Source organism: Corylus avellana, chromosome 8 (genome assembly GCF_965113065.1).
Source record: "Corylus avellana chromosome 8, dhCorAvel1.hap1.2, whole genome shotgun sequence".
Classification (NCBI taxonomy): domain Eukaryota; kingdom Viridiplantae; phylum Streptophyta; class Magnoliopsida; order Fagales; family Betulaceae; genus Corylus; species Corylus avellana.
Window position 1 is genome coordinate 12,608,713 of NC_142497.1, and position 16,863 is coordinate 12,625,575.

Consider the following 16,863-nt stretch of genomic DNA (forward strand, 5'->3'; position numbering starts at 1 on the left):
AAAAGGTGAAAATTTTTGATTTGGTTAATGCTATGGTTAGTTTGGTTTCGTAGCCTTTTTGACTTTAGTTAGTAAGTCCTTAGGGGTGTCTTTACACCTAATGCCCTAAAACTATTTGGTTTGGGAGTCATTGACTTAACACTCGCTACATGGGTCAATTAGAAAGCTTAAGAAAACCAAACATTGCATAGCCTCACCAAAAAAATAAAAATAAAAATAAATGTATGCCACAGTATTGTGACAAATACTACCTAAATTAATAGATAATAATTGGTACGTTTTACTCGCAAGTGCACAAGATCAAACGATAGTATAGCACGCAAATACGACATCATTTTCACGAGGATTGGTAAATTATGTTTAGAAGTAATTTCCTATTTAATTAACAGATAAAACTCAATTTTCACGATTGAATTAAAATAAAGAAATAAAATAAAAGATAAACTAAAACTAAAAAGGATTAGCGTTTTGATATCCACCACTAATCAGACTAATTAAGATAGCAATATGCCAATGCGCCAATCATACCGGTATATTTAATGTTTGCCAACCTAAGGGCATGGGTGTCTACTCCTTAAGCTATTGACATTCCTAAGCATAGAATTAAGCATGGGTGTCTACTCTAATTCTTTTCTATCTTAAAGGGTTTAGCATGTGTGTCTACTAAGATGTTCTTTAAGAAAACATAAATCTGTGAAAATCGACAAACACATGAGGCCTAGTGCATAGGTGTCTCCTCTTGGTTCTCCTTGTTGACTAACCCAAGAACTCGGTGTGAGATTTTTTTGTTACTCTATTAAACCTGGGACTCGATCATCTAAATTGATTTAATTATCTAATCCATACCAAATTCATATGTTGATCAGACAAACATATATGAGGAATTCAATAGAACAGGAATTAATCAAGTTAAATACACCAAAATATAATTGTAGGAAAGGCGCCAATACTGAAATTCAAAAAGACATGATTAGGGCTTCAATCTAGCCCCAATTAAAATATAAACTACATAACAAAATAAAAGGTGGAAGAGAAGAAAAACCCAAACTCCTCTTGATCTAGCCTTCAGTTCCTTTCCAGTGCTTGTTGTTGTGCAAATTTATTTAACTTGCAAGTGCACAAATCGATTGTAGTTTAATGGATTGCAAGTGCGAGGTCGATCCTACAAAGTATTGTATTCTTGAAAGAGCAATTTAAATCTAAACTAATTAAATCCTAACCTAGTTCCAAAAGGTTTTGAATTTTGATTTTTGAAATTAAAAGACAAACACAAACTAATTAAAATAAACTAAGAGATAAAATACTAAGGTTTGGGAATTCACACTCACCGAATCATAACAACATACTTTCATGTTTATCAATATTAATCTGAAGTTCTCACAATTAAAATCTTAGATATGTTTTACTATGCTTCAAATAATTAATCAAAACCATCTCATGTATCCATTCATTGCACAAATCACAAGAGGAATCTAATATTAATTAAATCATCAAATGTATCCGTAAATCACAAAAGATATCCAATCTTAATTGAAACACCAAATGTATCCATAAAACAAATCACAAGAGATATCCAATTATTTAGGCAAATAAAATCAAGCAATCAATTATGTGAAATTATCTTAAATCATCAAGTGTATCCTTGAATCACGAAAGATATCCAAGAATCACTCCACACATTGAAAAGAAGTAAAACAATTAAAATAATAAACCCAATAAAATCAAATAAATAATGACTTACATGAAAGTATTGATGTTCTTCATCTGTGAGAAAACTTAAACTAAAAAGAGAAAAACTGTAGAATTTTGCTTTATGGAATTCTATATATTTTCTTGAATGCAAAAGGGTATATTTGTAGGCTTAGGGAAGTCCTAGAAGCCCTATTAAACCTAGATAATTCGGAGGTTTGTCTCCCAGTCAAAATAGAAGTTTGAAATCAGAATAGGATTCGTCCAAATTTGTGTCCTTTAATTACAAGGCGATTTTGGCATAGTAACCGTCCGAATTAGGAAAATCTTATTTCACAACGAATTGTATTATTTTGAGTTACCTTTTGAATGCCATTTGAATCACTTCAATATCATATTTGAGCAGAAAGTTATGATCAAAATACTGAGACATGTGCAGAATCTGAATTTGAATCCAATCCGAAATTTTATCCAATCTGAACTTTAATCCAATCTGATCTTTAATCCGATTTAACCTTTTCTTGGATTTGGTTAAACTTAACCACATCATCTAGGTCTTCTCAAAGTATACTTTCTTCTAAACTTTGCATTTTTCCCTTTAAAGTTGTAGTTTTTCTTCAATGACCTACAGAATACTAAAAACACAAAACTAACACAAAACATTAAATAACGATACAACTAAAGGATTAATTAATGTAAATAAAGGGGTCCAAGTATACAATATTTGGCACTTATAAAATACCTCCAAACTTACATTTTGCTAGTCCCTTAGCAAAACAAAACGAAAAATAAAATGAAAGTAAGAAACATAAATCTTCTTTCGTGGGAGAGTCGATTGCATTTAGCACATGCAACAAGCCTTTTAAACCCCTATGAATCCCTAGTGGACGAGTGAAGTCTCGCGAGGGCTTAACATGAATAATATCTACAAACGTTGTGCACTATGTTGTTAACAAGAAAGAATTTTCACATAAACCATGATTCTTATTTATGAGCAAGCTTAGAAAGACAAACATCATCATCACAGTCAAAAAGAAAATCTAGAATCAAATCACTCATAAATGGACAATTGAGAAATCATATGTTCTGAAAAGTGTAAAGTATAATTAGCATACAATCATGAAGCTTTCAGTTTAAACTCAATACAAGTTCTATAAAATTGGTAAAAATCTCTATCAAATGAAACAACCAAGGCAAGATATGCAATTTTTTTTTTCTTTGTTTCTTTTTTTTTTAATTTTTTAATTTTTTTAAGGCTCTGCAATGTCTAACTCTCTTAAGCTTTCTAATGGACCCATGTAACAAGTGTTAGGCCAATGGCTCTTAAGCTAGGTGGCTTTAGGGCACTAGATGTAGAACATTCCTAAGGGCTTATTAACTTAAGTCAAAAAGGCTACGAAGTCAGATTAGCCATATCATAAATCAACACTGAACTTCACTCCTTTTAACGCGAACACTCAATGCTTAATGAGGCAAGAGGTCCGGTTACTCAGCAAAAAACTCAACATGATCTTTCTTTTCTTTTTCCTTCTCTTTTTTTATTTATTTATTTTTTATATATATATCTTGCAAGCCAATGGCTATTCATCAATAGGTCATCCAACAAATCTCAAAGAGAACAAGCTTAAGCTCAAACATCATACTTCACAGAAAACATGCTAATGTGCTCATAAAAATTTATCTCAAAACAAGTGAAATCTCTTTTACCCAAAAATAAGTCAAATGACTCAGACTCCTAATGACATAATGATGTGTTTAACCATTTAAGCGAGCTAATGAAATGCAAACCACAGTTACAGTTTAACTCAAACTTGACAACAACATAGCACAATTTTTTTTTTTTTTCCAAATTTTTTAACACAAAATGACAAATAAAAAAAAATAAAAATAAAAATAAACAGACAAAGTGTTTTTCCATACCCCCAAACTTGAATTACATATTGTCCTCAATGTGTAGTATATAAATATACTACCGAAAGTAAGGAAATCTCAAGGTGTGAAAAAGGAGTTGGGCATCCTCCAAACTCAAACACCAAAACACCTGTCAACAAAAACTAACAGCAAATTTAATTTTTTTTTTAATTTTTTTTTAATTTTTTTTTTTTATAGAAATAAAAATCAAAAGATTAATTGCTGTTAGAAACAAAAGCAAATAAAAATAACATGTAATGAAAAAGGAAAGAAAGAATTTGTGGAATGAAGTGTAGAAAATAAACTGGAGGAAAAAACTTTACAGCGCTTCCCCCTATCATGCGGATGTTCAACCAATCCCTTCCACCCATTCTTCTTCAAAATTTCATACCCCTCTGGAAGGATATTTCACTATCTTATGTAGAATTGCTTGCTTCGAAGGATCTTCTTAGGAAAGTGGTTCCTAGATTTGTGTGCTTGTGTGCACAAGTCCTTGAGTATCTTGACATAAGATGGCTCTTTGAGACATTCAGGCGATAAAGCTTTGGGCTCTAGATGTGTCTCAAGAGGGACAGTGATGCAGGCAGGAGCTTCAGTACTCACTTCCATGTGACTAGGAAGATTAGGATCCATTGGGGACTCACTATTCTCATGGTGCTCAACTTGCTCCTCTTTCTCTTCCTCCTCTTTGTTATCCACAATTTCCTCACTCTCAAGTGTGATGGTGACTTGGGCATGCTCATGATAAGAATTTTTGGAATCATCCTCATCAATCATGCAGTGCCTTTCAGCCATCACCTGACTTTGAAGCTCTTCTTCTATCTTGGTCATGGCCTGCTTAAGTTCTTGTATGTCTTTGCTGTTAGCCATGTTAGAATTCCTCATCTCCTGTACAGATTGATTGGAGAAATCTTTTAGCTCTTGTATATCTTGGGAATTGCTTATGGTAGTATTCTTTATATCTTGTATGTTCTTATCCATTGATTGCATGAATGCTTTCATCATGTCTTCCAGAGATAACTGTGGTGTAGGCTGTGGCACTTGAGTGGTAGATTGATAAACATGAGGTTGAGCTTGATGATCAAACTGCAGATATTCTGAATGGTGCAATTCATCAAATTGGTGAGCATAATTTCCTGTAGCCTGAGCTGATCCTGAGAAATCAGACTGGTTGCTCCAGTCCAGATTATAACAATTAAAATTTGAATCAAACCCCGGGCTGGAGAAACTGGTGTTCATTTGTTCATATGAAAAGTTAGATCTAGCTGCTCTAATTTAGTCTAATTTGTCTCATAAGTTGTTGAGCTAAACTTGTACATCTGGACAATTGTTTTCCTCATGATAAGGATTGAAACAATATGAACATGGTTTATGTGGCTTAAAATTTTGAGGGTAGTTGATAGGAGTTGGTGTCCTATAATTAGGAAAAGCATTAAAATCATTAAAATGAAAATTCATGCTTCCCTCTCACTTTTAGCATGCAAATATCTCACATAAAACATTAACCATTTTTTTTAAAAAAAAACTAAAAAAAAAAAAAAAAAAGAACACTAAAATAAATAAAATTAAAAAAATTAAAACTAAAATTTAAAAACTCACAAAAAGGACCAAAAATAAATTTTTGGCAAAGATCTACGGAACTGCTGCCTTTACTGTGAGTGCGCTCAATCGCGTTGATGTGTAGAAGGTGCTGTGGAAGAACTGTAAAACAAGCCAAACAAAACAAAAAAAACAAGAAAAATCTTTTATTTTTTTTTATTAGTAACACGAATAAAACAAAACAAATTGCAGAAAAATAAAATCCTAATTATAACTAGTAGAAGAATAAAACAAATTTAGAAATAAATTGGTTTCAAACATTGAATAATTTCTCTGCAACGGAGCCAAAAACTTGTTGTGCAAATTTATTTAACTCGCAAGTGCACGAATCGATTGTAGTTTAATGGATTGCAAGTGCGAGGTCGATCCCACAGAGAATTGTATTTTTGAAAGAGCAATTTAAATCTAAACTAATTAAATCCTAACCTAGTTCCAAAAAAGTTTTGAATTTTGATTTTTGAAATTAAAAGACAAACATAAACTAATTAAAATAAACTAAGAGATAAAATACTAAGGTTTAGGAATTCATACTCACCGAATTATAATAACATACTTCCATGTTAATCAATATTAATCTAAAGTTCTCACAATTAAAATCTTAGATATGTTTACTATGCTTCACAAACAATTAATCAAACCATCCCATGTATCCATTCATTGCACAAATCACAAGAGGAATTCAATATCAATTAAATCATCAAATGTATCAGTAAATCACAAAAGATATACAATCTTAATTGAAATACCAAATGTATCCGTAAAACAAATTACAAGAGATATCCAATTATTTAGGCAAATAAAATCAAGCAATCAATTATGTGAAATTATCTTAAATCATCAGGTGTATCCTTGAACCACAAAATATATCCAAGAATCACCCCACACATTGAAAAAAAGTAAAATAATTGAAATATTAAATCCAATAAAATCAAATAAATAAAGACTTACATAAAAGTATTGATGTTCTTCATCGGTGAGGCTTTATCCCCAACCTTAGTTGGGAATTTAACTCCACATAAAAATAAAACTTAAATCTCAAGAAAACCTAAACTAAAAAGAGAAAAACTGTAGAATTTTGCTCTCTGAAATTCTATATATTTTCTTGAATGCAAATAGGTCTATTTATAGGCTTAGGGAAGTCCTAAAAGCATTATTAAACCTAGATAATTCGGAGGTCTGTCTACCAGTCAAAATAGAAGTCTGAAATCGGAATAGAATTCATCCAGATTTGTGTCCTTTAATGGCAGAGAGATTTTGACATAATAACCGTCCGAATTAGGAAAATCTTATTTCACAACGAATTGTATTATTTTGACTAAGCTTTCAAATGCCGTTTGAATCACTTCAATCTGATAGTTGAGCAGAAAGTTATAATCAAAATATTGAGACCTGTGCAGAATTTGAATTTGAATCCAATCCGAAATTTTATCCAATCTGAACTTTAATCCAATTTGATCTTTAATCCGATTTAACCTTTTCTTGGATTTGGTTAAACTTAACCACATTATCTAGGTTTTCTCAAAGTATGCTTTCTTCTGAACTTTGCATTTTTCCCTTTAAAGGTGTAGTTTTTCTTCATTGACCTACAAAATACTAAAAACACAAAACATTAAATAACGACACAACTAAATGATTAACTAATGTCAATAAAGGGGTCCAAGTATGCAATATTTGGCACTTATCACTTGTGCCTCTTTCTCCAAGCTTTTCCCTAGAAGCCCTAGTAAACCTAGAAAGATCGTAGGGTTTAGTTCTATTACAAGTGAGACTTGGAATACCCTAATATGGAAGGAAATGGAATTCTAGCTGCAGCTGACTGTTCTCCAGCGCACAGGTGCAATCGATCGCAGCCCGCGTGCACTCGATTGCACGTCTGCAATCGAGTCTCCTTGTGTGTCCACGAGCGCAAGGTTGAACTCACTCGTCAAGACCTCTCTAAAGTGTGCACGATCATAGGTCCCCTGCAATCGATCACACTACTAGAATGCTTTTGCTTGCTTCAAATCTTCTAGCTTTTTTCCAATTTTGTCCTTTACGCCCAATACTTCTAGGAATGCTTTCTTTTCTTACAAACACCTATAAAACGAAAAAAATACAAAAAAAGAAATAAAATAGCACAAACTAACAAAACTAAGGATTTAACAAATGTAAGTTAAGGGCTAAAATATGAATATTTTGGCACTAATCACACAGTTATTCATTCTAATAGGGATTTCAATAAACTCTAAGTTGTTGAAACATTGCACATTGGAAATAATTGGAAGTTTCATTTATGTGCGAGTTCACCTTACACTGTTTCAAACTTGTGATGCCTGAGCCTTTCGTTTGTAAGTAATTAGACTTTAAAATTCCAATTCATTGAAAAGATGGAGTTTAGCTTTTTAAGCTTGCAAATGAATGAAAACCATGGTTTTAAGTGATACTTCAATTTTCGGATAACATGAACTTTGCATAATGTTTGTGGGTAATATTCCTGAAAAACCCTCACGAGATTTTACTCCTCCTCTAGGGAATGCCTAGTGTGACGTCCCACATTGTCTGGGTATGGAAAAGATGATGTGTTTATATGGAATTTACTCTCTCTAAATGGTATGAGGTCTTTTGGGGGTAATCTCATACTAAAACCGTGCGGGCTTGGCCCAAAGTGGACAATATCATACCATTTAGAGCAGGGATGTTACATATGATATCAGAGCCAGGTTTCGATCTTGGGACCTAGCGCTTTTTCCTAGGTTGTTACAAATGGTATTAGAGTCATGTAGTATTAGAGCACTGCATGACGTGGCCCTGATGAGGATGTTAGGAATTGAAGAGGGGGGAGTTTGTAACACCCCACTCTCATATTAGAAAGATGAGAAGAAGCCCACATAGAGTGGATGGTTTACAAAGATAGTCATGGGTGCTAAGTCCCACATTGCCTAATTACTAGGTGAAACTGAGCTTTATAACGAATTCTAAAGAAGCTCTAAATTGACTAGTCCTTTTAAAGTGATAGCATAGATATGGTTGGCGTTTTTCCATGGGCCATTACAAATGGTATCAGAGCTATTGCCCAGCCTGAGATAGGGGGAGCGTGTACAAGTCCATGAAGATCGCTAGCAGGCACTCGCTGGGACGGACGCCAAGAATGGGCTAATCCCATGAGGGTCGCCAGCGGGGATGCTGGGTTCTAAGAGGGGGTGATTGTGACATCCCACATCGCCTGGGTATGGAGATGAAAATGTGCTTAAATGTATACTACACTCTTAATGACAACAACGTGTTTTAAAGTCGTGATGGTCATGATCCCATCAAAACTCTGCAGTTAAGCGTGCTTCTGCTGGAGTAGTATTAGGATGGGTGACCTCTTGTGAAGTCTAGTTTGGGGGAGCCAAAAGCGGACAATGTTGTGTGTCATTGAGGTGGGGTGTTACACCTAGGGGTTTAAAAGGCTTGTTGCATACACTAAATAGAATCGTACATCCCATGAAAGAAGGATTTATCTTTTTGTTTTCTATTTTTTCTTTTGTTTTTAGTCTAGTATTGCTCAGGAACTAGCAATAAATGAAGTTTGGGGATGTGATAAGTGCTAAAATATCCATATTTCAACCCCCTTAATTTATATTTGTTAATCTCTTAATTTTGTTAGTTTGTACAATTTTACTTCATTTTTGTGTTTTATGTCTTTTTATAGGTTTTTGAGGAAAAAGAGGCATTCCGGAAAATTCAAGCCTAAAGGGCAATTTTGGGAAATTCTAGAGGTGAGGAAGTCTAGACTCGAGCCATGCTGCCTAGGCTTGAGCGCACCAGTGCTCCAACGCCAGGGAAGAAGGAGCGAGCGTAGGCTTGCGCTCGTGCACGCAAGAAGAAGACTCGATCATTGGTGTGTGATCGAGCACCCAACCATGAAATTGAGCGCACACGTGCGCAGGAGCACAATGCAGCAGCTGGCCTTATTTTGGAAAGAGTTTTTCCTCATCAAACTAGGTTTTCCAAATCCTAGTTGAACTAGGACTAAAACCTACGAGTTTACTAGGGTTTCTAGGATTTGTAGGGTTTTTCTAAACCTATAAATAGACCTCTAGGCCTCTAGGAAAAATACACAAAAATTTCAGAGGAAGCTTTAGGAGAAGGATTGATGGCTCTTCAAAGAAACGTTTTTCGGGTTTATCATTTTCCTTTTTATTTTACTATGAAAATGATTAGTATCAAACTTATGTGTAACTAAATACTTTAGTAGGGCTAGATTGAAGCCCTAATCATGTTTTTTTAATATTTCAATATTGACGCCTTTGTGATAATCATATTATGATGCTTAACTTGATTATTTTTTGCTTTATTGAATTCCTTATATGAATGTGTTTGGCCATCATATGCATGTGGTACGGATTAGTTATTTAAGTCAATTTGGATGACCGAGTCTTGGGCTTAATAGAGTGACAAAAGATATCGTTGCGGATTCTTGGGGTAATCAACATGGGAAACCGGGAGTATACACCCATGCCCTATGCTTCATGTGTTTGTCGATTTTCATTAAATTATGCTTTCTTAAAAAACAACTTAGTCTACACCTATGCCAAATCCTTTGAGAAACAAAGAATTAGAGTATACACCATGCCTAATTCGTTGCTTAAGGAGATCTATAGCTTAATGAGTATGCACCCATGCCCTTAGGTTGGCAAACATTGAGTGATCTTGATATGACATTGGCATATTGTTATATTATTTGAGCATGATTAGTGGTGGATATCAAAGCCCTACCTTTTATCTTTATTAAATCAAAATCAATCTTTTATCTTGTTTTATTTACAGAATTAATTTTAATCAAAATTTACCAATTCTTGTGGGAATGATCTTGTACTTGCACTCTATACTACTGTTTTGATCTTGTGCACTTGCGAGTTAAAACGTAACAAATATTATCTATTAATTTAGGTAGTATTTGTCACAACAGTTATGAGTTCATGAATGAAAGTTATGTTATATTTCATATCTTATACAAGTTCCTAATGCTTTGCTTCGAATATTTTTAAACCAACCGTTTTAATCAATTAAAAAGCATGTTTTATCTCAAAAATGTATTCAATTTTGTTATCTAGCTTATTATCATGTTTTTCTCATAAAATCTTATCAAATTCATTTCCCACTTATGTTGCCAAATCCGACTATTGGATCGTAGAACCCCATGCATACGAGACGTAATAATATGTAAGGTCATAAGTAATAAGTAAAAAGAGAAGATTTTACTCATTCAACAATCATGATTTATGTCAAGTTTGATGAAAGCTGTTGATTTATGAAACTTGTTTATGAACATATGTTTTATTAGGAACGATTAAGAAAAATATTGAGTTCATTAAGGAAAGTTATGTTATATTTCATATCTTATATAAGTTCCTAATGCTTTGCTTCGAAGATTTTTAAACCAACCATTTTTAATCAATCAAAAAGTTGCAGGCTCATGAGCCTTTCACTTGCCCTTTATTTTTCTCATTTTCAAGAATTAAGGTGACCGTTATAGGAGGTTGGGATGTTAAAGCTCTTTGTAATAAGGAGAAATTACATTCACATATTCCTTTAATATGTGTTATGTTATGACTTTAATAAGTGTCTTAGGACACGCATGAAAAACTACTTTTGACTATGTGAATGTAATTTCTCTGTATTTCTCCTTCATTCTTTGGCCCAGTTCAATATAAATTTATAGTTCCATCCTACTCTCAAACTTGGGTCAGAAAACATTGCAAGCCAGTACCGGACAAAGAAGGATGTGTCATTAATACACATGTAACCCTGGTTTTCCTGGTGGCAGTGATTCCATTGTACGTCCAACTATTGATCATGAACTTACCTTTCTCAAAAAAAAAAAAAAAAAAAAAAAAAAAAAAACCATTGAACTTACCACTTCCACGTCATTAATTGTTTTTAAGAATTAAAGTGGCCGCAGCATCGTCACACAATTTCTGGCATTCTGCATCCTGCAAGTCGGTCGGATTTTGTTGTCCAATAAAATCTGCACTGCATGCAACGGCAGCCCAAGATGGTCCTTCACTTGCATGTCTGCCATATGTACACCCACCGAGTGGCGCCCACGGGACCACAAAGTGCGAGCGGGGGGACTAATACTGCTTCTGGGACCCGCCCAAGAACACAAAACAGAAGAAATTAAAGTAGGATTAAAGGAAAACCCATGAAATGGTCTCGGCCTGGAATACGATCGAGTTTCCAGAATCATCGTCGGTGTTCTGATTAATCTCAGATGTCCGAGGAAGAAATTAACACTCACGTGGCTAACTATTTTTGTTGAGAATATCCAGTATGGTATATATATATAAGATAATAGATGCTTGTGAGTACAGTAATTTAATTAAATGCATGCTCATTATATACACTTCTAAACATTTTTACACTTTCAAATCAGCTACTAACTTCAGGAAGAATATTAATGTTAATTATAACTAGTAATGCTATACAGTACTCCTACTCCTATTTCTATTGAATTTGTGATGTTTTACTGAATTTTAATTCAATAGTTATTTAAAAGTCACATTTAGTGTGAAGAAATGAGTGTAAGAGTGTAAAAAAGTGAGAATATATATAGCATTACTTTAACTATATGTACTGGTACTAACTGTAATTTTAAAAGCTACATCACCTTAGCAGATAGAAGTGAATAAAAATCCTAAGTATATAATTACTCAAATATTAATTGCGTTTTCATTTCATCTTCCGCTATAATATTCTTTTAGCTAATCCTTTTATATAGTTTTGTTATTTCTTTATAACTAGTTTTGTTTAATTATGATACAATTAGTATGAATTAGATTCTGCCAACAGAAGGGATCGACTGATCACTATATCATGGGGACTTGTCATATACCTTAACAAGAAAAATAATGAGAATCAAACCCCAGTAGTGTAGGTTTCCTAAACATAGCAGAAATACAAATGTGTAATTAGGTGGGGAGAGGAAAAATCGTAATTAATTATCATTTAATTATGATACAATGCATAGAGAATGAAGTAAAATTAAAGATATTTTTAACACTGCACAGTGCGACTGCCTAGCATTTCAAAGAGACTAGAAAGAATTAAAAGAGATGGAGCCATTATATATAAACATATATAATAAATCAAATATCGAAAGTGCTATTATTGATCATCATAATCTTCTGCTTAGCTTAACAAGCATATTAAAAGAATGGAAAACCAAACCATCTCTTTATTATTAAAGTATTCATTAAGTGATTAAATTTATCTCTTCCTATTATCTTAAACTTTTGGAATAAGTAATAGTTTAATATAGTGTTAGAGCCAGATCATGAGTTCGAACCCCAGACTCCACAATTTACCTCCCATTTAATTAAATACTCTACCTGTTATGCCTCACCTATATACGAAAAATAGTGTTTGAGCCTACATGTGAGAGAGATTGTTAAAGTATTGATTAAATGATTAAATTTATCTCTTTCTATTAACTTTAAATTTTTTAGATAAATGATAATTTAACACTCATACTACGTACTTCCAGTGAGTGAAATATATTTTATTATTTTTTCCTATATATACGTTCCTTAAAGCATATATTGATTTAGATTATATAATATGGTACATTTTTTGTGCATTCAAGTAATAACAACAGGAAAATTGGGCTCCATGCTATATAATCAGTGAAGTACATCAGAAAATGGATGATAGCAACAAGATAGTGTAAATGTTCACTCAAATAAATAAAAAAACAAAATTTGTTTTTAGGACCACAAACTTTTAAAGACATTGGTTTGGAACTAGTTGATTGCAGAGTTGGACAAATTAATGATACAATTCTCTAGCCTTCTGAATGGTAGCCCAATTAATAGCCTAGAAAATAATGATGGAAGATTTTACTTTGCCGACAATTAATTACAATAGTACTATTTACATGCCTTATAATTTAAAATGTGCAACTTAATAATATTTTTCATCTACATAATATTGAACTATATATGACTAGTACAATTCGCAAAAGAATAGCAAACTTTTAATTGCAAATAGAAAAGGAAAAGGTATAAGGACAAAATGATCACCCTAATTAATGACGGCTTTTTAGATTTTTTTTTTTTTTTTTCTAAAAAAAAAAAAAAAAAAAAAAAAAAAAAAAGTAGCTAATTATTTAGTCCTTCCAAGGAGTCAATAAGTTCAACAGAATATTCATATTTATTTTATAAATTTTTTGTCAATGATAGTACATGATATATATGGATGATTGAAGGTGCACATTTTTTTTTTTTTTTTTAAGCAAATAAGGAGCGGGTACAAGGATTAAAACACCAAATAAAGGGAGGGCACCCTAACAATACACCCAAAACGAAAATTACAGTGCAAAAAATACACACAAATAGTAGGCAATAGGTCATAAATGACCCGGGCCTCTCTAGAAGGGCCACTAAAAGCGGATTCAAAGGCAAAACCCGGAGCTACCCGAAGGTACCTCACGAGCAAGCAGCGAACAAGGCATCCAAAAGGATGCCAATGGAAGGTGCACATATGTGCATATATTATTAGTCCAATCTTATCCACTATCCTTTTTCTGTTCATTTACAGTATTATCCGAAAAAATGTGCAGATGGGGACTGCCTACTAATGATGTAGATGTTTATTAAAATAGTAACTTTTTAACTCGAAATCCCCTATTTTTATACATGAAATATTAAACAAAGTGCTGTTAATTTGATTCACATACATCTGGATGCATGCCTAATGCCTTGTATATTCTTCTTATAAACTATGAACTAGCTAGTTTGAGAATTGAGGTTCTTTCAAATAAAGCACAAAGTAGTATACTTTCTCACAAGATAAATGCAATTCTCATAATTAGCTTATACATGTGTGTAATAAATGCATGGTTGCAATGCTAGATAGCAGTAAGTCTCCAAGCTATACAATATGAATAATCCCCTCCCTGGAGTTAAATAAGAATTGTAAAAATTTCAAAAACCACCAGCAAGTTGTCACCACTATGAAGGCCCAACCCTAAAAGTGTTTAATTTACTATATATGTCTAATAACCCTTGTGAGTCCCTAGCAAATACCAAAAACCAATCATCAAATTTAAAATTTAAAGCTAAAGCCACAATTGAAGAAACCATGATTCAGCTGCTATAAGTCTAGCTATATATATATATATATATATATATAGCTAGACTAAAAAACCCAATATTGGTGACGTGTGGACAGTAGGGCATGAGCAGTTTGGAATTCGATGAACAGAGCACATTTCGTAACAGTTTGGAATTCGATCGATCAGTGGGCCTAATAATCAATTGATAAAGAAAGGCACGGGCAGATTAACAAGTGATCTCCATAATCTATAAAGTTTTTGGTAATACGAATATTGAAGCAGTAGGTGGACTGGACATCTCTGCGAGAGTACATATGGCAAAGGGTCGTCAAGTTGCAAGATGTCCCTTTTAAGGTTGGTCCACCAATTAACAAGAGTGATAGGTGATTAATGATGAAGCCAAAGACAACAGCGGCAGGGACAAAATGTTCCCACCAGGATTTTGCATATCCAAACTTAGTTCCAATTTTCAATCATCTAATCGATTCCAAACACAAAAACAACTTAGAAGAATGTCCATAAAATAATCAATATATTTATATTTATATTTTGAAGGAAAACCCAAAGCTATTGATGATCAGCTGAGATCATCAAACTTCAAACTCCATAAAAGAAACAAATGTGAAAGCTCACCTTTTTCCTCCAGTACCATCCGTCCACAAATGTTTCCTTGCCTTTCCTGCACATGGGCCATGAAAAGCCACATAACATTCATCCCAATGAAATATAGAAATTCAAGAATCTGAAGAATCCATTGATGGATCTAAAACCAAATCACCCACCCAAGGAAACCAGAAGGAAAAAATAAAAAATGGATTGCAAAAAATTACCTTTTGAGAATATATATATATATATCCTAGCTCATGCAGCATCATCAAGATTCTCTCTCTTTCCAGTTATAGACAAAGTCACATCCCCATCTCCTGCAAGAAGTTCCTGAAAGATACCATTTCCATCCAAGCAAGTTTGGCTCAGAAGAATATTCACAGATCTGCACAAGTTCAGCACAGGTCCTTGAACAGCCTATAAGATTCTATTCTTCTAAGCAGTGAAAAGAAGAGCTGGCACAGACAGTAAATTAATTTGATAGATTGCTTTAGTTTTTTTTATTGTTATTTTTTTTAAAAAAAAATAATAATAAAATAAACAAATAAAAATCCCAGAAAATAGAAAGAAAACCCACCTGACAGCAACAGAAAACATCAGAAAGTACAAAGAAAGAAAGGATCACCTGGTGGTTCAACTGCAAAAGTGTCGTGGGAATCCTTTTTTGTATAGTCGTTTATTGCCGATGCAGCATCATCAAGATTCTCACTTTCAAACAACTTTGGGAGAGCGATTTTGCATCACCCACCGTGCATTTGCATGTGAATCTTGATGATACCACACCCGCAAACAACTGACTGTCAATCTATCATCCATGCACACACCCTAAATTCATTTGAATATATATCATGGAAGGAAGAAAGAAGAAAAGTACCTCCCAATATTTCCTTCCTTATTAGAGACACCCTCGTCAAGAAAATTAAACAAAAAAGGACTAGAAAAAGTGCGAGTTCTCATGTACAACTTAGCCCAAGGCCACGAGCATAACATGACGTGGCAGGTTACCAGTGGTTGGAATATAAAGTGGAATACGTGAGGGGTACCCCGAGAAGAATCTTCCATGTCCAACTCCACCATCGGACTAAACTTTCAATTTTCGAATAAGCACCCACCCATTTGAACAAAACAAAACCCTATTTTCATCATTTTGAACCCAAGAAAGAAAAATTTACTACGATTGATGAAGTCTCAGAAAAAAAAAAAAAACCAACTACATCTAATAGACCATTACTTTCAAAATTTATAATTTTTGATAAGTGGGCTCAGATTTCTCCGGTTAGATTCCGGCGACTAAGACGGTTTTAAAAGAGAAAGCCGATCGAGTTAGATTCCGGCAAAGGGAAGAATGCCCCAGATGGTATTATAACTCTCGCAGCCAGATTCCGGCGATTAACTAGAAAGAGAAAAGGCAGATCAACAAATTACCAAACGGAGATAGAGGTGGAGAAAAGAAAAGAAAAGAAATAAAAGACCAGACGAGTCAGATCTATCTCCATGGTGAAGACCTCAAGACCTGAGAGAGAGAGAGAGAGGGAGAGAGAGAGAAAGCTGACAAGGATGGAAACAATGGAGGGAGTGACTGTTGGAGAGAGATATATAAACATGTCTGACGGGAAGATTTGATTGGCTGTCTTAAGTTTTTACCATCTTTATATTTTGATTGGTTGATGCTTAGCTGTGCAGTACTGCACCAATATGGGCGCAGTTACACATCACGATCTTTCCAAAACCCTTAGGGCATCCTCTTATATGCTCATTGTTGATGTAGTTTTCCGAGGATGACGTGGCACAGTTCCTGTGAATTGTAGCAGTGTTTGAGAATTCATTTGGCTGCAAGAATAACAAAGAGTAGGATAAGAGCTGTTGGTGGTGTGCAGACAAGGGATAACTCTGATACCTAAGTCAGTGATTTGGTGAGAGAGTGTGTATGCTCAATGAGAATTCAAGTAAGAGAGAATTGAGATTACCGAATAATGAGG